A 25,442-nucleotide genomic window follows, 5' to 3' on the forward strand; every position below is an offset into this window, starting at 1 on the left:
TCTAGGGAAGCTCTTTATTGATATTTGTTCCCCATGTGACTATCCTATTTATTAAAATTTCCTCATTGCTGGTTCATCCCTTTGGGCTGTCAGTTGAGCTATCTGCCTTTAAAGTATCAATACCCTTGAATGGAACAACACAACCAGGCTTGAATTCTCCTAAAAGTAGTCCCAGAGGCAAGGATTTGAGGGCCAGCAGTTTATTTTGGAGATTGCTTTTGGAGCATTGCTGTGGATGTGTGGAAGACTCAGGGATGATGAGGAAACCAAGAGAGGGTAAGTTATTGAATAGGTGACTGCTATGGGCAGCTGAGACTCCAGCACTTTTGGGAATTTTGGGAGGAAATGGCTAATATATGTCAGAGCTGATCCATTAGAATGGCAATAAAGTTAGGGAAATTGTCACTCACTCCAGGTATTATTGGTTGACAGCTAGTCCCTGGGAGCCATGGACACTTGCTCTTCTGGTCTGTCAATCTTGGGCCAGGCACTAAGGCAGAGAACAACAGTGTTTGCAGAGGTCCTTTTTGGGTATGTCCTAGGCAGTTGGTGTCGGGTCAGCCAGATAGCAGCTGCGTGTCAAAGTCGCTGAAAGCTCTACCTATCAGTCCTTGTCAGCTTAGCATGAACTAGACTCTGAGACTTGCCTCCATGACATCTAAGAATGGAGCAGTGAGGACAGTGGTCCATTTGCTGGGGGTATAAGGAGTTGAGTGAAGACTTTGGGCAAACAGAGCACTGCCTGCGCAGGAAATAGCAGGCTCCCATGCTTAGACAAGTTTACAATGCAGAGTTCTGAGGGTCTGAACTGTTTATAGGTTACTTGACACATCTTAATGAATTACAGCCAGAAATTTATAGTCACTGAGACCGCCCACAATCTTCCTCCCCTCTTCTGCTCATATCCTCAATTTTAGACAAAATACAGCAAATCAAGGAGTAAAAGACACCATAAAATTCAGTTTAATTTAAATGATCTCAATCTATATTAATTCAAGCTGAACATTTGCATGTCACTTTATTTTCTGTGATTCACTTAAGATCAAATAGTTTTTGATTACTTCCTCACCCACTCACTCACTCACTCACTCAAGCAAATTGGACTTGAAATCAGATTTAGTTCTGAAGCATTACTCGGTGCGTATTTAGTCGACTGGGCTTTGGGAAATCTTTATCACTAAGCCTTTCTTTCTGGAAAATGGTGTAGTTGTCACTATTCTGTGGACCTCTGTGTATCCTGTGAGGGATATATGGAATAACAGAGAGTAAAGCACTCCATAGCCTATAACACATGTCTCACACTTGTTCTACAAATGCTATCTCAATGCCTACTGTAAGTACTGCCATGGAGTCTACAGTCTTGAGCTATTCATCAACATTGCAACTCTTTACAACACAGCGTGGGAGGCACAATCATGTATCTCATAGGATCTCTGTTTTTACTGGTTTTATGATCTAGAGGAGGGAAGGGAAAGTTAATGACAAAAGAATGAGGCAGTAAGTATGGTTCTAGTGTAGTGTTAAGGTACAGAGAGAGTTATTCGAAGGATAGCTAATATTTCAATAAAACTAAAGTTACATAATCAAATTATGAAAAAATAAACTGGGAAGCATGTGGGGGTTGCAGACACTGTTGGAGCTCCACCTGGATCTTCTTGGATTCACCCTACTGGCTCTTTGCTCCTCTCTCTCAGCTTCTGTGCTTGTTAGCCTCCAAAGCCTGCACCTGTGTCTCTTCTTTGGCGGACTGCCCTTGGCTCTCCTCACACTTGCAGACAGCTGGAAATACCTGGGAGTTTACGTCCCTGGGGCAGCCCTTCATTGATGACTAATTAGCAAGGGACTGTGCAAGCTCAACTCTCTTGCCTGGGATTGGGGCAAACTTGGCTGTGCAATTTACACTTGAGAACTCCCCAATGGTATTACGTGGAAGTTGCCCTCTCTGGGAATCTGCCTGAAATCACACCCTTGTCTGGCTTCTTCTCCTTCACCGTCATGCTTCCCCCAGTCTTACTGGTTTCTCTTGGGCACACTTCCTTAATAAATTACTTGCACACAAATTCTTTTTTTTTATTTGTTTATTTACAGCATAACAGTGTTCATTGTTTTGGCATCACACCCAGTGCTCCATGCAGTACATGCCCTCCCTATTACCCACCACCTGGTTCCTCAACCTCCCACCCCCCACCCCTTCAAAACCCTCTGATTGTTTTTCAGAGTCCATAGTCTCTCATGGTTCATCTCCCCTTCCAGTTTCCCTCAACTCCCTCTCCTCTCCATCTCCCCATGTCTTCCATGTTATTTGTTATGCTCCACAAATAAGTGAGACCATATGATACTTGACTCTCTCTGCTTGACTTATTTCACTCAGCATAATCTCTTCCAGTCCCATCCATGTTGCTACAAAAGTTGGGTATTCATCCTTTCTGATGGAGGCATAATACTCCATTGTTGCACACAAATTCTTGTCTCACAGTGTGTTTCTTCAGAATGCAACCTAAGATACAGGGTATTCTGGGTGGAATGAACATCCTGGGGAAGACAGTGAGTTTAGGAAGCTGGAAGGTGTGACTGGGAAACAGCATGGTTTGTGGCTTGTGGCTGGAGAACCATGTCAAATTTGAACCGTGTCAAATTCATTCATTCATGAGACATTTTGGGGGCACTTCCTATGAGCCCAGTGCTGGTTTTAGTCCTTGGGATATAGGAACAGATAAAAAAAAAAAAAAAAGATGAAATCCTTGTCCTGGTGCTGCTTATAGTCTAAAAGACAGAAACAAAATAAAGAATAAACATAATTAGTAAATCAATTTTGTAAAAAGTGTGTTGGGGGATAAGCGATGCATGAGGAATATGACAGTTTATTGATTTCATACGGCTTTGGGAGGATTCTGATGATGAGTCATGGCAAGGTGATTTGTGGCTTGGAGCTGTGAATTGTTCTTTATCAGTGATCTTATTTTAATAGCTGGAGTTTTGGGTACATATCATCGATGACTTATGGAGAACTACCTTAACACTGGGAAGAGGAATATTGTGTTATTTACGTGTTGTTGCATAATGAATTATTCCTAAATTCTGTAACTTAAAAGAACTTTAGGTATCTCGTGATTTTTGTGGGTGAGGGAACCAGGGTGAAGCTTAGGTAGAATCTCTGGCTTGGTGTTTCCCACAGGCAGCAGCCAAGAGATTGGCTGGAGCTACTGTCATCTCAAGGCTTGACTGGTAGGGTATCAGAGAATCCACTCCCAAGCTCACTCACATGCCTGTTTGCAGGTCTCTGTGGCTGTTGGCCATAGACATCAGTTCCTTGTCACATGGCTCTATCCATAGGGCTACAGACAACAGAGCAGAGCAACTTAAACTCCCCAGAGTAAGGGCTCTAGGTAGAGAAATAAGGAGGGGGAGGGAGGGATGGGGTGGGGTGCGGAGAGAGAAAGAAGTCACAAGAGAGGGGAGGGGGAGAGGTGGAAGTTATAGTTGGGCACCTGGGTGGCTCAATCAAGTTAAGCCTCTGCCTTCAGCTCAGGTCATGATCCCAGGGTCCTGGAGTTGAGTCCCATATCCAGCTTTCTCTGTCGGGAGTCTGCATCTCCCTCTGCCTCTCTCCCCTGGCCAGGTGCACAGGTTCTCTCTCAAAAATAAATAAATAAAATCTTTAAAAAATAATAAAAAGTGTGGAAGTTAATAGTTTTTTTGTATATGTTCTAATTCAGAATATAACCTTTTTTTTTTTTTTTGCTGCTCACAGCTAGAAGTGAGCAAGTCAGTAGCCACAGTGCACACACAAAGGATAACCCAAGAGCCTGAATACTTACTAGAAAGCATACATCACTGGGGATCATTCTGTAGGTGACTACACAATGATACATTGTTGATATTCTGAGCATTAGGCATTCACTAGATCCTCCCGTTCTGAAAAACAGAGACGTGAAGTCAAGTGATCTCCAACACATTACTGTGATATGTGACTCTTGCACAAAAGTTGTCAGGCAAGTTATCACAATTCAAACTCTTTTTTTTTTTTTTTTTAAAGATTTTATTTATTTATTTGACAGTGAGAGAGAGATCACAAGTAGGCAGAGGGAGAGAGAGAGGGAAGCAGGCTCCCTGCCGAGCAGAGATCCCGATATGGGACTCGATCCCAGGACTCTGAGATCATGACCTGAGCCGAAGGCAGCGGCTTAACCCACTGAGCCACCCAGGCGCCCCACAATTCAAACTCTTAATCTTAAAATAAAGTAAGACTTAATTGCAGAAACTCTTTTGCATGCTTTAAAATATGATGTTAATCATATAGTTATGCTTTTGCATTTAAGTATGCAAAACTGATTACTCAACACAAAATTTACAAAATCATAAATTTTTTCTGGAACTTCTGCAGTGTGGGCTACACTGTATGTGGCTTCTCCAAATCAGATAATAATTAAGTTGAGAATAAAAGTGGGCTGGCTCTTTATCTCTTAATGAATATTGCCATTCCTTCTTAGGATCTCCTGTCCCAGTATTTTAATGAGGCCAGCTACTGCTCTGTTCTCTACCTCCTCTGGATTGTTAGTTTTGATAATGAACTTGGTATGGATGTTAGCATCAGGATTGGCTTTGGTTCCAATGATAGGTGGGGTTGTAAAAGGGTGAGCTTGGGTCCTTTCTATGGAGGTTTTATTTGCAGTGAAAATGACTGTAAAAGGTAGGGGTTAAAAGATAAACCACTGAAAGTCAGGGACTCTTGAAACCCCAAAATCTTGCTTTGAGATTTGCAAAGGTTCAATGGTGAATGCTACATTCTCAAAAGAGTTGTTTAAAAAACACGGTTATCCCAACCTCATCACTGGAGTGACTTGCCCTGGGCTAGTTACCTTTACTTTGGAAATTTCCTTCTTTTTCCCATATTTACACAGAAATAACTTCAAATTGTGAAGCAACTCTGAGGCACAGATTTTGGAAGGAAGAATTGAGATTGGGAACTATTTTCCAACTGAAACTTCGTCTTACTGAATACACATTTGGTACTGGTGATTGATTGAAGGGCCATGCGAACCAAAGCAAAATATCAGGCCAACAGGGCCACACCAAGTAAGAAGGCAGGGAGTATTTCTGAAGGAAGAATGTAAATCGAGGGTTTCTTTTCTACCTTTTATGAGACGCCACCAGGATGGTCCGGGTGCCCAAGGAGGCTGTGATGTTGTGAGAAATAACAATGGAGCTTGCAGGATGTCAAAATACAAACATCATCCTGAACAGAAGAGAAGGCTGCCTCCCAGCTAGTTGACGCCGTGCTCCTCCCCTGTCCTGGGTCCTTGCTGTCCTCTCCTGGTCCCCACACACCTCCTCTGCCTGCTGCTTTCTTCACAGCATCCTGGTTGGGTCTGGATGGCCCCCAAACACCTGGTTGAACAATAAACACGTATGCCGGTGGTGGTCCTGTCAGCCCCTGCTCTTTGTAAAATAACCGCTGACCCCCAGCCCTGGTGGGATGGATTTACCAGACGGCCCCGCATCGCTGCACTGACAGGCGCTGAGGCCTGCCTTACACTGTGTTTGCCCCATTATTGGAAGGTCTTTGGGAGCCGGGAGGAACGCATCTCCACGCTGCCCCTGGAATCAGTTACAAATCAAACACTGTGCTTACAAACTTATGTTTTGAAAAGAACACTTTGCAGTGATTAAATATTTATGCATGGCACACACTTGAAATTTGATGATTTATTCAGATTTTATAACTAAAAGTAAAATAGAAATTGTCCAGTGTAAGATACATATAAATATAAATAAATATGTAAGTATATAAATATAAAAATATGTACGCATGTATGGGTGTGTGTACACACACACACACACACACACACACACATAAAATATTTCTTTTCCCTGGATACGGGGTGTCCAAGATGTTGGATGACAAAATGCATCTGTTTTGCTGTGTGTTTGCTTTTTTTTTTAAATGGTCTCCATAAATCCAGGGAGCTCCTTCTTGGACCGCTTGCCTCTTTCAATAGAAGCATGTTTTCACTGGGATTTCCACGTTCATAATTATTCCTCTCATTTCTCTGCTGTAAGAAGACAAGCTGGTATTTCACTGCTTTGGGGAAGTTAATAATATGGTAGGCAAAACATCAGGAAAAATTATAATGAATGAAGCTATACAAATTGGGGGAAACACAGGCTGCTGTTCTAAAGTGTTCCCGTCATAAACCCTGGGAATTCCACTATAGTCGCAAGCAAGTAACGCTTTAGCGCATAAACACTCAATTAATTAAATGTAATATGCTGTATAAGTTTGAATGAGTTCTAAATACAGAAATGGTTAAATAATGGTGCTTGAAACCACTGGCTAAGAGGCGTTCCATGTCTTATTCTGAATTTCTTAAACTGGAATGAGACCCTTCTACGGCTCTCCTGAAAAGCACTACATGCATCGTTTATAAATAGAGTATTATCAATTCCTTATTTAATGCATGATAATCAAGCCTCACACTCATGCATAAAAATAAACACACACACAAACAAAAACCCTTCTCTTGTCTTAAATTTCTATCTCTCAGGATGTCTCCAGAGCACTTATTTGAAGAGTTCTGTTTTCTTCATTATTTCCAATTTCTGGAAGCATGGGGTTTATTATCCTCTTGCCCCTCTTAAGTTTCTTGAACCATTTTTACATGGTGTTTAAGGGGACACATCTCACCCGACTGATATTCTGTAATCCCTAAATAACTACTACTCAAATGTGACTCTGAAACTACTCCCAGGGGAGGCCAGACCTTTGGAGAGGTGACAGGCTTTGTCTGACACTAGGCTGAAGGTGACAGCCATTGTGTGGGCTTTCCTGACACCTCGCACCTGTCATTGCTCACTGTACTTTATGGAAGTCAGGTCTTGGTGTACCTCTGCCTTCATGATTCTTGAGACTGTTTCTTCCTCATTTTTGTGGTCTTAGTGGCTAGCGCTCTGTCCACACATGGTAACATTCAATATATGTTTCTTTCATTCATCTATTCATTCATTCATTCATTCATTCAGCAAGAATTATTCCAGTCCCAAGAGCCAGACACAAAAGATCCTCTGGATCTTAGGGTCCAGTTTGTTTTTCATAGGTTTAGGTAAGCTAAAATAATTTTATAAATAAAACAAAAAAAAATAAAGGAAAGCCCTTAGAGATTTGCCATTCAACCCTTTGGCTGTTTCACAAGGAGACATCAAAAACCTGAGCAAGAAATGGGTCTTATTTTTTAAATGTATCTGATCCAACTAGACCCAGAACTCAGTTCTTTCCCAGAGTGTGTCCCCCAAACTCTGCCACCTCTACTTACTGTCTTCCAAAGTGTTTTTATAAGTGTTTATAAACAAACACTTATAAAAAACTTTGTAGACAGAACAGGCCTCTTCTAGGAAAACTAACTGGACCACATCTCTTAAAGAAACTAGAAAAATCAAATCCATTGATACAGAGGCATTGCCTTAAACTTAAAAAAATAATTATAGAAGCGATAGCTCTTAGTATCAAGCTTAATACAGAACACTGGACAGAAGTTTCAGGACTACAGAATATTTTTCTATGAAATAGAATAAAGAAAGGAAGATTTGTAATTTTCAGCTTTTGCTGCATTAACAACAATCCCACACATGCCAAATCTCAAAGGCTAAAAGAGCACATTTCTTTCTTACACGTTGGTGACTACAGGTCGGCTGCCATCCAGGAACCAGAATGAAGGAGCAGCTTTTACTGGGGATCTGCTGTTTTCATGGCAGAGAGAGATGAGCAGATTAGAGCCTGCAGAAAAGCTTGCAATGGATTCAAAATCCTTCACAGACTCAGAGCATGTAAGGAGTCAGCCTATAAATGACACAGCCAAGCCTGGCATCCATGGGGGTGAAGGTGTGTGAATCCACTCACCAGGATGGACAGAAAGACTATAAAGTCCACTGGGGGAACGGAGTGTTTGTAAGCTGGAATGATTGCCCTTGGCCCCTCCTGCTCTTTTCTTGCCCTAAATAGCTTCAGCCCTCTTTCCCCACGGTGGACCCCTGAAAATATTCCCAATAGACAAATACGGACATCTGAGGAGGCAGGACTGGTCCTTTAGTCTTGGGGAGCTCAGGGTCCAGGCCTCCTGGGACATTTATCACACTCCATTGTGTTATACTACTGTATTTTACAAGACCCCATTGTTTGTTTCTTAAGAGCCTAACATTGTATCCAATATAATGTGGGCTCCTCAGAAAGGCTTGAGGCATAGAGTATGGCTGAAATGTTGTGATTTTGGAATGGGTTACAAGTAGGAAATAGCAACAATGTCTACAGGTGATTTTAGAAAGCAAGGCACAAATTTGATAGTTCTCTGAAGGAAGAAACAGTTTTCTGTGCCACTGTCTTCTGTAACGCCTCTTTCACTCAGATACGAGCACTACAGAAGCAGAAATTATCATCACATTTATTTCTGTAGTATTAAATGAAAACATAAATACCCTGAAGGACCCAGAGAAAAATCACCCCAAAGCACTTATCACACTGACCTGTACCAAGTAGGGCCCTTCATAGATTTTTAAAAACTAAGTTGCATATGATAAAAAAAGGAAAAGGAGAGAAGCAGGGACTTTGGTAACAAGTCTAGAGGTATCTTCTGAAACACTGCTAGGCAGAAGGAGCGATGATACAATAAGCTAACATTGCCAAGGCTAATTTCTCTTTGAAAAATGGGTGTGGGGGCATCTGAACAAGTGGATTGAGGACAAAGAGGGGGGGAGACAATATTGCGTGGAAAAATTCTGAAAATTCCTAGTGACTGATCCTTGAGATGTGTGATATCAAGCACGTCCTGAGCATCCTAGTGATGCTGAATATGAATACACAGGGATATAGAGATCCATCTTCCTGGTCCTCTGACATTTGGAGACTCATTCCAAAAGTCTCCAGAATGCACAATGAATCCTGTCTACTCTTGGCCCCATGTTCAATTCACTGAATTCCCCATCCTAACTCCTGCTGAGCATCCTTGAAGACACCTCTGCAAAGTGACATTCTTCCTTAGGTCACAGATAGTTGGTAGTTTAAAGGGGTTATGTCCAGAAGAAGAAAACCAGCAAGTGGGAAAGAATAAAGTAGGGGGAGGGATGGGAAAAAGAAAGAGGAGAGGGAAAGAGTGGAGAAATTAATTTTGAATTCAGTGAAATGAAGTTCCAAATGATGTATACATATTGTGAATATGGAGGAGGAGGGAGAGAATGAGAGAGAGAAAGAATGTTACTGGCTCTTCCTCTGGCAGCTCACCCTTCCCCAGATGTTAGGTCAATGAAAGGAAAGAAACTCCCATTTCTTGAAGGCTTCCTGCTTGCCAAGTACTCTGCTAGATGTTTTGCATCTATGACCTTACTGGGTTTCTATTTTCTGATGTAAGTGTTCTGATCTCCTCCTAGAAGGAAGCTAACTGGATCTGGGCATGTGAGGTACCAGGCTGAGAGGGCTGGAGAATGAAGCTTACACCCAATTGCAAGTCAATGTCCTGATTAAATAGGACAAAATTATTTAAAAATTCATATAAACCTCAAAGGCAGGGAGGAGACCCTAAGACTGTCCTTGCTCATTTCAAGGAGACTCTGGGAGGAAATTGGACCCTGAGCCATGAAGGACCACTATTAGAGCCAACCTAGTTTAACACAGCAGGTCTCAAGTATTTGGAGGAGACTTTGATCAATGTTTTGAGAAGGCAACCTGTGCTCTCATAGACTTGGCATATTCTGGGCTAATCTACAAGACTTTTCAGAGGCTTTAATATGCTAATGTGCACCCTGGCCCTCTAAATGCCTGCAGGCCCCTTTCCTTACATCTTTGGAGACTACTTGTGCTCAGAACATATATTGCTTTGGAGTCCCCAATTTAGGCTCAGAATGGGAACTTGTCAAACAGCACCCCAGAGCTCCTTGCTCCTTCCTGAGCACTGTCCCTCTCCCATAATCCCTACACATAGTGTCTACAAGTGGCAGCAGGTTCATGCCACACAGCCATCAATTGTTTCAAGGATCAGTGCCTAACCACTCTGAGCCACTCAGTGGGCTTCTCCAGGAATTGCAGAGTCAAACCTGAGACAATTATCTCTCTTGGTATTTGGGAGTGAGAGCAGGAAAGGAAGAAATTCCATGCACATCCCACTAGACAGGGGTGCAGATGCACAAGAATGTCAGGGCAGTGATCTGGGAATACTCTGGAGCTCTCTGCACTGAGTCGGCACCAATGCAGCTCACCTCCCATTGCAATAACCCAGCTCCAGAATCCCATCAGGTACCTGACATCCTTCCACGGGATCCCCTTAGTGGTCTGAGCTGTTTTACTCATTGTTACTTATGTAACAAAGTAATACAAAGTAATTAAAATGAATACCCTGTAATCAAACAAAAAATATATAAAGAGTTTGAAATAAATGGAATGCCAGTTTTGCTTGTCTGGAAGGAATAATAAAACAAGGAAGGAGGGATTTAGAAGTGAGTGGGAGGGGAGATAAAACAGCAAGCCAGCTGTGAAGTTCTAAATGTTTATAAATGAGAGCAGATGGCAGTTCCACTTATAGACTGAAAGATTCTGTGTGTTATCTGAAAATATTATCACGTTTATTCCTTCATAACTACATTCCTCCTCCTCTTCTCTTCCTTCTTCTTCTTTTAATGGATTCACAAAGATCCATGTGAAGACAGCATCCTTGGTGTCGTGCACACATCCATGCAGATGGCATGGCCTCTGCCTGAAGAAGTCTCACCATCCACCTGTATACCTAAGTAAAAATACACAAATGTATGATGTGTGCCATTTTCTGTCTGTTTTCTTTCAGACCCATTCAACACCCTTCCCCTAATCTGCTTTGTATCACAAGGAGTGTGTGGTGCAGCTCCTTGGTCAACCCGCCAGTAGAGGCCCTTCCAGGAGATTGGAGAGCAGGGAGATAAGAGGGCCAGTCTCTCTGCCTTCCTCTCTGCTTCAAAAAGCCTCTTTTCCAGTAATCAGAGCTTCCCTACTGTTCCAACTGCCCAAGGCAGTGCCCCTCAGCGTGGGTATAGATTCTGGGTTCTGTTCACACAATCTCCACCATTTGACCATCTGGTCCTAATAGGAAAAGTGACTTCCTGTCTTTCCTGACCTCTGGATGGTCTCACAGTCTCCTGTCTGCCCTTTAAGCCCTTCCAAAACTGTTGTCACTAGTTCCTTATATTAAATTACCACATTGTCCTCTCTGGCATGCCTTCCTGTCTTCTGCCTGGACCCATGCTGATATGCTGTCTTCAGTATGTGTCTTAACAGAAGAAACCAGTGCTGGGGGCAAGTCAAAAAAGTCTTCAGAAAGCTGGGGTGGCAATCCTCATATCGGATCAATTAGATTTTAAGCCAAAGACTATAATAAGAAATGAGGAAGGACACTTGAGTGACAATTGAGGAAGGACACATGATATACTATGAGTATATCATACTCAAAGGGTCTGTCCAACAAGAAGATCTAACAATTTTAAATATCTATGCCCCTAACATGGAAGCAGTCAACTATATAAACCAATTAATAACAAAATCAAAGAAACACATCAACAATAATACAATAATAGTAGGGGACTTTAACACTCCCCTCACTGAAATGGACAGATCATCCAAGCAAAAGATCAACAAGGAAATAAAGGCCTTAAATGACACACTGGACCAGATGGGCATCACAGATATATTCAGAACATTTCATCCCAAAGCAACAGAATACACATTCTTCTCTAGTGCACATGGAACATTCTCCAGAATAGATCACATCCTGGGTCCTAAATCAGGTCTCAACTGGTATCAAAAGATTGCGATCATTCCCTGCATATTTTCAGACCACAATTCTCTGAAGCTAGAACTCAATCACAAGAGGAAAGCTGGAAAGAACCCAAATACATGGAGACTAAACAGCATCCTTCTAAAAAATGAATGGGTCAACCAGGAAATTAAAGAGGAATTGAAAAAATTCATAGAAACAAGTGTTAATGAAAACACAATGGTTCAAAATCTGTGGGACACAGCAAAGGCAGTCCTGAGAGGAAAATATATAGCGGTACAAGCCTTTCTCAAGAAACAAGAAAGGTTTCAAATATACAACCTAACCCTACCCCTAAAGGAGCTGGAGAAAGAACAAGAAAGAAATCCTAAACCCAGCAGGAGAAGAGAAATAATAAAGATCGGAGCAGAAATCAATGAAATAGAAACCAAAAAAACAAAAAACAAAAAACAAAAAACCAAAAAAAAAAACAAAACCAAAAAACAATAGAACAAATCAACAGAACTAGAAGCTGGTTCTTTGAAAGAATTGATAAAATTGATAAACCACTGGCCAGACTTATCAAAAAGAAAAGAGAAAGCACCCAAATAAATAAAATCATGAATGAAAGAGGAGAGATCACAACTAACACCAAAGAAATACAAACAATTATAAGAACATACTATGAGCAACTCTACGCCAACAAATTTGACAACCTGAAAGAAATCTAGGATGCATTCCTAGAGACACATAAACTACCACAACTGAACCAGGAAGAAATAGAAAACCTGAACAGACCCATAACCAGTAAGGAGATTGAAACAGTCATCAAAAATATCCAAACAAACAAAAGCCCAGGGCCAGACAGCTTCCAGGGGAATTCTACCAAACATTTAAAGAAGAACTAATTCCTATTCTCCTGAAACTGTTCCAAAAAATAGAAACGGAAGGAAAACTTCCAAACTCATTTTATGAGGCCAGCATCACCTTGATCCCAAAACCAGACAAGGATTCCACCAAAAAAGAGAACTACAGACCAATATCCTTGATGAACACAGATGCAAAAATTCTCACCAAAATACTAGCCAATAGGATTCAACAGTACATTAAAAGGATCATTCACCACGATCAAGTGGGATTTATTCCAGGGCTGCAAGTTTGGTTCAACATCCGCAAATGAATCAATGTGATACAACACATTAATAAAAGAAAGAACAAGAACCATATGATACTCTCAATAGATGCTGAAAAAGCATTTGACAAAGTACAGCATCCCTTCCTGATCAAAACTCTTCAAAGTATAGGGATAGAGGGCACATACCTCAGTACTATCAAAGCCATCCATGAAAAACCCACTGCAAATATCATTCTCAATGGAGAAAAACTGAAAGCTTCATGGCAGGGATGTCCATTATCACCACTGCTATTCAACATGGTACTAGAAGTCCTAGTCTCAACAATCAGACAACAAAAGGAAATTAAAGGCATCCAAATCAGCAAAGAAGAACTCAAACCATCACTCTTCGTAGATGATATGATACTATATGTGGAAAACCCAAAAGACTCCACTCCAAAACTTTAGAACTTGTACAGGAATTCAGTAAAGGGTCAGGATATAAAATCAATGCACAGAAATCAGTTGCATTTCTCTACACTAACAGCAAGATAGAAGAAAAAGAAATTAAGGAGTCAATCCCATTTATAATTGCACCCAAAACTATAAGATACCTAGGAATGAACCTAACCAAAGAGGCTCAGAATCTATACTCAGAAAACCACAAAGTACTCATGAAAGAATTTGAGGAAGACACAAAGAAATGGAAAAATATTCCATGCTCCTGTATTGGAAGAACAAATATTGTGAAAATGTCTATGCTACCTAAAGCAATCTACATATTTAATGCAATCCCTATCAAAATCCCACCCATTTTTTTCAAAGAAATGGAACAAATAATCCTAAAATTTATATGGAACCAGAAAAGACCTCGAATAGCCAAAGGAATATTGAAAAAGAAAACGAAAGTTGGGGGCATCACAATTCCGGACTTCAAGCTCTATTACTAAGCTGTCATCATCAAAACAGCATGGTACTGGCACATAAAGAGACACGTGGATCAATGGAACAGAATAGAGAGCCCAGTTCCTTATAGATTTTGGATACTAGCCCTTTATCTGATATGTCGTTTGCAAATATCTTCTCCCATTCTGTCAGCTGTCTTTTGGTTTTGTTAACTGTTTCCTTTGCTGTGCAAAAGCTTTTGATCTTGATGAAATCCCAATAGTTCATTTTCGCCCTTGCTTCCCTTGCCTTTGCCGTTGTTCCTAGGAAGATGTTGCTGCGGCTGAGGTCGAAGAGGTTGCTGCCTGCGTTCTCCTCAAGGATTTTGATGGATTCCTTTCTCACATTGAGGTCCTTCATCCATTTGGAGTCTATTTTCGTGTGTGGTGTAAGGAAGTGGTCCAATTTCATTTTTCTGCATGTGGCTGTCCAATTTTCCCAGCACCATTTATTGAAGAGGCTGTCTTTTTTCCATTGGACATTCTTTCCTGCTTTGTCGAAGATTAGTTGACCATAGAGTTGAGGGTCGATTTCTGGGCTCTCTATTCTGTTCCACTGGTCTATGTGTCTGTTTTTGTGCCAGTACCATGCTGTCTTGATGATGACAGCTTTGTAATAGAGCTTGAAGTCCGGAAACTCAACACCCAAAGAACAAACAATCCAATCAAGAAATGGGCAGAGGACATGAACAGACATTTCTGCAAAGAAGACATCCAGATGGCCAACAGACACATGAAAAAGTGCTCCACGTCACTCGGCATCAGGGAAATACAAATCAAAACCACAATGAGATGTCACCTCACACCAGTCAGAATGGCTAAAATTAACAAGTCAGGAAATGACAGATGCTGGAGAGGATGTGGAGAAAGGGGAACCCTCCTCCACTGTTGGTGGGAATGCAAGCTGGTCCAACCACTCTGGAAAACAGCATGGAGGTTCCTCAAAATGTTGAAAATAGAACTACCCTATGACCCAGCAATTGCACTACTGGGTGTTTACCCTAAAGATACAAACATAGTGATCCGAAGGGGCACGTGTACCCGAATGTTTATAGCAGCAATGTCTACAATAGCCAGACTATGGAAAGAACCTAGATGTCCATCAACAGATGAATGGATCAAGAAGATGTGGTATATATACACAATGGAATACTATGCAGCCATCAAAAGAAATGAAATCTTGCCATTTGCGACGACGTGGATGGAACTAGAGCGTATCATGCTTAGTGAAATAAGTCAATCGGAGAAAGACAACTATCATATGATCTCCCTGATATGAGGACATGGAGAAGCAACATGGGGGGGTAGGGGGATAGGAGAAGAATAAATGAAACAAGATGGGATTGGGAGGGAGACAAACCATAAATGACTCTTAATCTCACAAAACAAACTGGGGGTTGCTGGGGGGAGGTGGGATTGGGAGAGGGGGAGCGGGCTATGGACATTGGGGAGGGGAGGCGAACCATAAGAGACTATGGACTCTGAAAAACAACCTGAGGGTTTTGAAGGGTCAGGGGTGGGAGGTTGGGGGAACAGGTGGTGGGTGATGGGGAGGGCACGTTTTGCATGGAGCACTGGGTGTTGTGCAAAAAGAATGAATACTGTTACGCTGAAAAAAAAATAAATAAATAAAAAGGGAAAAAAAAAAAAAAAAAGAATAGAGAGCCCAGAAATAGACCCTCAACTCTACGGTCAACTCATCTTCGACAAAGCAGGAAAGAATGTCCAATGGAAAAAAGACAGCCTCGTCAATGAACGGTGCTGGGAAAACTGGAGAGCCACATGCAGGAAAATGAAATTGGACCACTTCCTTATGCCACACATGAAAATAGACTCAAAATGGATGAAGGACCTCAATGTGAGAAAGGAATCCATCAAAATCCTTGAGGAGAACACAAACAGCAACCTCTTCGACCTCAGCCGTAGCAACATCTTCCTAGGAACATCGCCAAAGGCAAGGGAAGCAAGGGCAAAAATGAACTATTGGGATTTCATCAAGATCAAAAGCTTTTGCACAGCAAAGGAAACAGTTAACAAAACCAAAAGACAGCTGACAGAATGGGAGAAGATATTTGCAAACAATATATCAGATAAAGGGCTAGTGTCCAAAATCTATAAGGAACTTAGCAAACTCAACACCCAAAGAACAAACAATCCAATCAAGAAATGGGCAGAGGACATGAACAGACATTTCTGCAAAGAAGACATCCAGATGGCCAACAGACACATGAAAAAGTGCTCCACATCACTTGGCATCAGGGAAATACAAATTGAACCCACAATGAGATATCATCTTATACCAGTCAGAATGGCTAAAATTAACATGTCAGGAAATGACAGATGCTGGCAAGGATGCAGAGAAAGGGGAACGCTCCTACACTGTTGGTGGGAAATGCAAACTGGTGCAACCACTCTGGATAAACAGCATGGAGGTTCCTCAAAAAGTTGAAAATAGAACTACCCTATGACCCAGCAATTGCACTACTGGTTATTTACCCTAAAGATACAAATGTAGTGTTCCGAAGGGGCACATGCACCCGAATGTTTATAGCAGCAAAGTCTACAATAGCCAAACTATGGAAAGAACCTAGATGTCCATCAACAGATGAATGGATAAAGAAGAAGTGGTATATATACACAATGGAATACTATGCAGCCATCAAAATAAATTAAATCTAGCCATTTGCAACAACATGGATGGAACTAGAGGGTATTATGCTTAGTGAAATAAGTCAATCGGAGAAAGACAACTATCATATGATCTCCCTGATATGAAGAAGTGGAGATGCAACATGGGGGGCTTAGGGGAGTAAGAGAAGAATAAATGAAACAAGATGGGATGTGGAGGAAGACAAACCATAAGCAACTCTTAATCTCACAAAACAAACTGAGGGTTGCTGGGGGTGGGGGGTCGGTAGAGGGGGGTGGGGTTATGGGCATTGGGAGGGTATGTGCTGTGGTGAGTGCTGTGAAGTGTGTAAACCTGGTGATTCACAGACCTGTACCCCTGGGGATAAAAATACATTATATGTATTTGTATATGTATTATATGTTAATGAAAAAATTAGAAAAAAAAAGTCTTGAGAGCAGAGGGGTCCATGAACAAGTCCTCGAGAATCCATTAGGCACTGACCACACTAAGAAAAAAAAATGGGGCATTCCAAGAGAAACAAGAGGAGCTATATTTTATCTTGCTTTTGGGTTCATCAGGTAGAATTGTTTACATAGGAGAACGTGGCCAGGCTGTGAGGGCCCATGCATATACACATCCAATTATAGTTTGGATGTACTCTAGGTACAATGAAAGAGCCAAAATATCAGGGAAGCAGAGAAAGGTGAACTCAAGGGAAATAAACACATGTGTTTGATTGGAGTGAAGAGAACAACCAGATACAGAAAAAGCATATAAGTAAAAAAGACTTTAGGAGGCCAGAGTCAGTAATATCCTATTATGTTGGTCGCTCTGTTACTACTTTTGGAGGGTCTGCACATTATTTTATGTGATGTGGCTGTTCCTTGTACTTATTCTTTTACTTCGCCAGCATCTACTGAGCCCATGGCCCATGTAAGGCTCTTTGCTGGGCATGGGGCACATGAAGACAAAGAAGAGGTGACTTCTTTCCCAGCAGTGCTGGAGACTATTGGGGGAGGCAGGAAGGGGAGGGCAATGAGGCGCAGAACATCACCACACCAGAGCCTGACTGTGCGAGAGAAAGGGGGTTGGATGGCCAAGTGTGCAGGGCAGTTTGCGAGGTATGCAGACAGAATTAGCAAACTGAGCAATGCATCTGGGCCTAACAGGGAGGAGAGAATTATGAATAAATTCTGGGAGATGCAGGATTGCCACCTGCCAGGGAGGTAGCAGCATGGTGGCAATCCTGTGCCAGATGTGGATTAAAATGATTAACAACCCATGCTGCTGAAAGATTAGGGAGGCCATTGACCCACTGAGGCAAAGTGGGATGTCAAACCAAGAATCCAAGCATAAATTGCTAGTGTTTTTGTTTTTGTTTTTGTTGTGTTGTGTTTTGTTTTTTTTCATCTCATAGATTATTTGAGATGGGGAAGAGATAGAAACCCAATGCCTTTGGCTCTTATAGAAATGCACTTTCTGTTTACACTTCACTGGGGTGGAAACTCCATTCCATCACTAAATTATCATGTGGCTTGGGAGCAAATTGCTTCTTGCTCCAGTTCCCTCACTTCTAAAGGGTAATGTTATTGAAGAAGACCCATAGTATCATTGTTTGGCCAGTGCTGATGTTTGGGTCACTGAGACTTAGGAACAGAAATGTAGGTGTTCTTGAAATGTTAATTTCCGCTCACACACACTTTGTCCTTTTCATACTTAATGTAAATCTTCATATTGGAAAACATCAAGGAAATTATTTTTGCCTTTGAGAAGATGTTCAGCGACTTTCCCTATGAGCGAGCCTACAAGGGAGAATTTCAATGGAAAATTCCTTATTGTGAATGAAAAAAACAAAGGCCTTAGGGTGTATCCCAGACACCCAGGCACAATTAGAAATTAAATACATTTTTAAAAACACTCAACTGACTCCTCAAACACTTGGAGGTATTTTCAGGTATTTGGGGTTCTTCCATGTATAAAATATACAATGTTTTTGTAATACTGGTAATTTGGTGACAGATGCTGCTGACATTCATATAATGGAGCATGTAAAAATGAGGAAGCAATTAAGGCATTTTTAGTTCCCTCTGAGACTTGCAAAATTGCTTAAATATAGCTATCCAAAACAACATACATTTTTTATCAAAGCCAAATTTAAATGTTATTTAATGCTCAAACTTTTGGCCAGGAATAGATGTCAAGTTTTTCTTTTTATTGTTATTTTTAATTTAAACAAATGTTGCCTTGGATCCCTTTCCCTTTAGTAGAATGTTTGTGAGTCTCTGAGGAAACTCTGAGCATGCTTTTTTCTTGCCATAGCATTTACAAAGGATGCTGGCTTCTCTCGAGGAAGGGAATGCTGCAAATATCAAATGCACGCCATAGTAAATGGTGTGATCATGTCCCACTTTCCTCTCCTTCATGTCTCTGCCATTTGGAATCCCATGCACCTTTCAAGGCCCAGCTCAATTTGCTTGCAATGAAAAGAGCTTAGCTTTTGTTCCGGGGGAAGGGGTAGGAGTGGGCGGTTTTGGGGGAAAATAATAGTGGTGCCCTTCAGCTCTAAACTCAGGCAAATTTTCTATTCAAATTTCTTGGGCTGGTTTCTTTTCTTTTCTTTTTTAAAAGATTTTATTTATTTATTTGACAGAGAGAGAGAGATCACAAGTAACAGAGTGGCAGGCTGAGAGAGGAAGGGAAGCAGGTTGCTTGATGAGCAGAGAGGCCGATGTAGAGCTCGATCCCAGGATCCTGAGACCATGACCTGAGCCGAAGACAGAGGCTTAACCCACTGAGCCATCCAGGAGCCCCTTGGGCTGGTTTGTTAAACTTGAGAGCCTCACTCTTTCCTTCCATCAAATGGGATTCACAGTACTTCATATAGTGGCTGAGAGGAGAAGGAATGTAACAGTTAGATGTTGTTACTGCTGCCCAACATCCATTCCCTCTTCCAGGAATAGCCCTGCAATTGTACTTTGTATATTTCCGTGAAGAGACTGTCAGTCAAGGTGACCTGCCTCTCCTGGCCAAGAGGTGGCCATGTGACCAAAGTGAGACAAATCAGAGCTTCTCTCCCTGGGAGTTAAGTCTTGAGGGGAGGGACACTGAGACAGAAACTCTTAGAGCTCTTCCTGTTGACCAGGGTACATTTAAGCTATCAGGGCTCTCTACCTGGATCTCCAAAAACTGCTCTGTGTCCTGCTTTGCAAAATCTAATTCTTCTGTAGTTTTCTTCCCCCTGTATTTCTGGTATTTTTTTTTCTTGCACTATAAATAATTGATTTCTCTTGCTTATAGTCAAAGAACTACCAATAAATATTAGCTCCTTCACCTTTTTCATTCCTCCAACAAAATGTCTGTGTTTCTCTCCCATGAATAATCAAGTTTTCCTTCCATTAGATAGTGTTACTCGTATCACTATTAATGATTCTTTTTTTTTCCATTTATAAAAACTTTATAATGTATAATAATTCTTAGAAAATTATATTTCTTTTTTTTTCCATTTTATTTATTTTTTCAGCGTAACAGTATTCATTCTTTTTGCACAACACCCAGTGCTCCATGCAAAACGTGCCCTCCCCATTACCCACCACCTGTTCCCCCAACCTCCCACCCCTAATCCTTCAAAACCCTCAGGTTGTTTTTCAGAGTCCATAGTCTCTTATGGTTCGCCTCCCCTCCCCAATGTCCATAGCCCGCTCCCCCTACTATTAATGATTCTTAACTCCTTGCACCTCGTGGGGGAATTAGCTCATGGCCCTGATTCTTTCTTGGAACTTCTATCTTGTTGGCAAGAAATGTGTACACAGTCTCAGTACTCTGCACCATGGAATCTTTGCTTTGCTGACTTGCCCATCGCCCAAGTGTGTGGTCTTGCAGAGAGCACATGTCCTTAAGGACTAGTTCCCCAACAAAATGGCATCTGGGCCAAATGTCTGGGAATTCCTGCACTCTGCAGATCCTCAGGCTGAGAAATCCCATAGTAAGGACAAAACAAATCAAAACAAAATGTTTTAAACCTAGCATTTTCTCAATGAATTCTCAAAGAAGCCATCCCTTTCCATTGATAATATTTCTAAGGCTGCCATGGAGCTTTGGGGAGAAAGTGTCTTCTGAGGACACACAACCACAACCATAGCATTCTGTGGTTTTCTGGAACCAAGATGCATAGCCCACTGGTTTGGGGATCATCCCTGATTTCTCAGTAGAATCTAATTTGATGCATTGCCATTCCATCTAAATATTTATTTTTCTCAGCAGATATTTATGGAGGGTCACTTTACTCAGTAACGAAACAACTGCTTTGTAGTAGGCCCTGCACCTGAGTCTTGGGATGTAAGGATGAATGACATGCAGTCTCTGCTCTCTAGGGGCTCACACAAAGGGGGAGCCCAGTACAACCGTGGAGAGTTCAACGAAGTAGTGCCAGTGCTGGGATATGGCAGATGTGGAGTGTTATGAGAGTCCAGTAGGAGATGCGGTGTACCCAAATAGGTATGTTGGGGGGCAGGCATTGTGGAGGTCACTATATCTGAACTGATTCTTTTTTTTTATTTAGTTATTTATTTATTTACACAGAGAGAGTGTGAGCACAAACATGAGGAGCAGCAGGCAGAGTGAGAAGGAGAAGCAGGCTCTCTGCTGAGCAGGGAGTCCAGTGCAATGTGGGACACCATCCACATCTCATCAGCTCAGTCCCAGGACCCTGGGATCATGATCTAAGCTGAAGGAAGACACTTAACTTTCTGAGCCAACCAGGATGCCCAGAACTGATTCTTGAAGGGCGGATAGGAGTTATTGTCTCTGGGAACGATGATGTCATTGTCCTGGCTGACATGTGCAACCAAAGTGTTTACATCGAGGGAAGCCCTTTCTGTGTGTTTTACATTTAATCCTTACATGGGTGCAGAGAGAAAACAGAATTAAGTATTTCCTCTTTCCTAACACCTCATACCCACCTCCTTGTGGATTTTACCCTGTGATTTTGAGTATTTGTCTTGTTTTAGCAGGATGTGTGTGGTCTAAATAGATCACAGAGATGGTTAAGGAGCCACCCCTGCCTTTCGATCTGCACAGCTCCAAGAGGACCGCCTGGCACATGGCAGGCTTTCATAATGACTTATTCCCTTACTGTCAACCTTGTAAAAATTGGTCTGATCACAGTTACAGGCATCCTTATATTAGGATAGACACACCATATTCGAAAACTTTATCTTGATCAGTATTTAGCCAAATTTCAGGCACAAACTGGGACTCCATAAGTATTTGTTGAGTGAGTCTGAGCTGAGATAAGGAAGTCTGAATGAGCGTCACCTCCAGAAACCACAGGACTTGGTCTCCAAAGCAGAGAGAAAAGGAGGCTTTGGGGAATGAAGGAATGAGGGCTCATATAATGTCATCACAGTCCTTCCTGAGGCTGGGGCAGGCCAGGTGTAGCCTCTGTCAGGTGTGAGGATTTGGGGCCCTGTGTTAATGGCAGTGACTCTTCCATTTTAGGTTACCACCTGAAGTTTCTTACCTCTGTTAAACGTAAAGACTTGTACTCTAGCAACTGTGGTTTTTCATTAGATTGCTTAATCAAGGTCAGTGAGATTCAGAAAACTAACTGACTTCCCTGATCAAATGTTGAGATTTGACGATTTGGAACACGTTCTCTTTCATGCTACAAATATGGATGCCATGCAGATTTTACCCAACACATATTCTAGAAAATTGTAACCGAAGAAGAAAAGAAAGAAGCAGCTGAGGGCATGCTGTAACACCTTGGCTTTAGCCTGAAAAAGTTGGGAATGGATTCTGCATTTCTTATGCTGAACTCCTTTGATGTCATAGAAAGTTGGACATCAGGATGCTCAGCTCCAGAGTTCTATAACTTAAAAAATAATTCTCTATTCCTCCACAATGTTTCAAGATACTAACTTTCATAATGCACTACAGTCTTGGATTGTAATTACCAAGATAAATGACGAACATAGTTTAAAAAAATACGTTCCCTGGCAGAGGCAACCTGACAGGCTGCTTTGGTCTGTTTCCATGTGTCCTCTATGAGGTGCGTTGGCAAGAGCCTCTGAAGAAATTTTCATCTATTGAGCCCAGATCCTAATTCTCTGCAAAATGTCTCTACATTTTCCATATGGATTTTTCACATGTTCCATATCTTCTTGGGCCAAAGAGGTCCAAGTTTAAAACCTAGATTAACACTTTCACCTAAGAGGCTGGTAACCACCATCATCATTGTGTTCATTACCTTCTCTATGTCCTTGGCTCCTTCCTGACCTGTTTTACACGTGATCATTTTTCTGGTAGTTCATTGACATTTAAAGCATAAGCAGACACACACGTACCCTTTAAAATGTAGTGAACCTAGAGAGTTTTAAGAGACCCCAAATTGAACATCCAGGTCCTAGAGTTGTAGTAATGTGTTCTTGAATATGAGATAATGTTTATCCAACCCACCCAATGGGTGACCTGAGGAAACTTTCCCACGAACATTTAAAGTGGCAAAGACTGAGGGTGAAATAAAGGGCTCTTGCCCCTTCCGCCACATTTCCCTCATGGCTTTCCCGAAGCCATAGAATTCAGGAAAGGTGCCAGTCAGGATCCGGAGCCCCTACCGGAACCCACACATTGACGCCTCAAGTTCTCTTTGAACCATGGCCAAGTCTCTTGATCTCCCTAACAGTTCCTTCAACTTTAAGATAAGCTGTCCTACCTATTTCACAAGCTGTAGCATTAAAATGCAAATTCTTTCAGGATATCAGGATATGTCAAATATTACACGTTCACACTTATTTTACCTCAATATGAGCAAATGATTATTTAAACTGAAATTTAAAAAAAATGAAATTCTCACTATCTTCTTTTCATAGATTTTATTTATTTATTTATTTGACAGTGAGAGAAATAGAGAGAGAGCATAAGCAGGGGGAGTGGCAGGCAGAGGGAGAGGGAGAAGCAGGCTCCCCACGGAGCAGGGAGCTTGATATGTGGCTTGATCCCAGGACCGTAGATCATGACCTGAGCTGAAGGCAGACACTTAACAGACTGAGCCACCCAGGTGCCCCTCAATTCCTTCTTTTAATTGCATCGTCTCCACTAGTCAGGAAAAAAATATCAGGTGGTGTAGCAGACCTAAGATGTTCATATATGGATATGACCTTCAATTAGGAAAAAGTAGATAAACCAGAGCATGAAGTAGGTAATAACACGGGGAACATTTTGGGTTTGACTTTCCTTTAAGTTAACTGTGTTGCCTTTGCCTCCATACTTTTGATTACTGTAGTGTTCGAATAGTCAATGTTCACAGACTTCAGTATGTTCTTGACTTTACACAGTGCTTGAGAGAGTGACCCTGGTGGCTTAGAGCTCATTACAGAGTGCCAGGTTTGGTTTGGCTATTCTCCTGACTGAGAGAAGGTCTGCTTTATTGAGATGGTGACACGCCTCACTGAAGAGCAGTCTTGGTCAGTCAAATGTATGTGAGAGCAATGTGTCCTCCAACGCGTAAGACCTCTGATGCAATTGTCCACTTTTCGCTTACAGTTGTCAAACTATAATCTTCACTGGTGCTCCTCCAACAAAAATCTCCATTTGGAACAAACTCTTTTTGATTACAATTTGAATGGTGGTATGTGTTATGAGTTGAATTGTGTCTCCCCAGACTTCATATGGTAAAGTGTAATCCTTGGGACCTCATGATGTGTGCTTACTTGGAGGTAGGTTTGTCACAGAGGTAATTAGGTTAAAATAAAATTTCTAGGGTTGAGGGCCATAATCTAATATGACTGGTGTCCTTATAGCAAGGGGCAGTTTGGACATGAAGATACAAATAGAAGGAAGATGATTTAAAGAGACACAGGTGGATATGGTGGTTATCTACAGATAAAGGATGCTAATTGTCTCAGGTCATTACCTCACAGCCCTCAGAAGGGACCAACCCTACTGACACCTTGATTTTGGAATTCTAGCCTCCAGAACTATGAGATAAATTTCTGTTGTATAAACTGTCACGTGTGGCACTTCATTATGGCAGCCCTTGAAAACTACTACTGCTAAGAGCAGTGGTTAATTATAGTTCTTAAGTGTTGAGTGCCAACTGTATTTCAGGTCCACCACATATATTGATGTCACTGTTGCCCAGAGTAGTCAGGGAAGGTCTCAAGAGGACAGCTTTACAAGTAAATAGTAAAAAATTATAAGGAGATAACTACTTAGATTATAGGAAGAAGAACATTCTTAGCAGGGGGAATAGTAACTTCAAGTCTTTAACGGGATGTGGAGCTTGACATATTAAAGAAGCTAAAAGGTTAGCATAGCTAGGTTCCCAGGCCTGAAGAACAGACTGGTACCAGATAGATCAGGGAGATAAGCCAGTTCAAAGTCAGGTAGGTCCTGCTTAGCTGTTTTATTTTATTTATTTATTTATTTATTTATTTTTAAAAAAGATTTTATGTTTATAGCAGCAATGGCCACAGTTGCCAAACTGTGGAAAGAACCAAGATGCCCTTCAACGGATGGATGGATAAGGAAGATGTGGTACATATACACTATGGAGTATTATGCCTGTATCAGAAAGGATGAATACCCAACTTTTGTAGCAACATGGACGGGACTGGAAGAGATTATGCTGAGTGAAATAAGTCAAGCAGAGAGAGTCAATTATCATATGGTTTCACTTATTTGTGGAGCATAACAAATAACATGGAGGACATGGGGAGATGGAGAGAAGGGAGTTGAGGGAAATTGGAAGGGGAGGTGAACCATGAGAGACTATGGACTCTGAAAAAGAACCTGAGGGTTTTGAAGGGGCGGGGAGTGGGAGGTTGGGGGAACAAGGTGGTGGGTATTAGGGAGGGCATGTATTGCATGGAGCACTGGGTGAGGTGCAAAAACAATGAATACTGTTATGCTGAAAAGAAAGAAATAAAAAAAAAGATTTTATTTATTTATTTGACAGACAGAGATCTCAAGTAGGTAGAGAGGCAGGCAGA

This window comes from Meles meles, chromosome 2, assembly GCF_922984935.1.
Source record: "Meles meles chromosome 2, mMelMel3.1 paternal haplotype, whole genome shotgun sequence".
In the NCBI taxonomy this organism is placed as follows: domain Eukaryota; kingdom Metazoa; phylum Chordata; class Mammalia; order Carnivora; family Mustelidae; genus Meles; species Meles meles.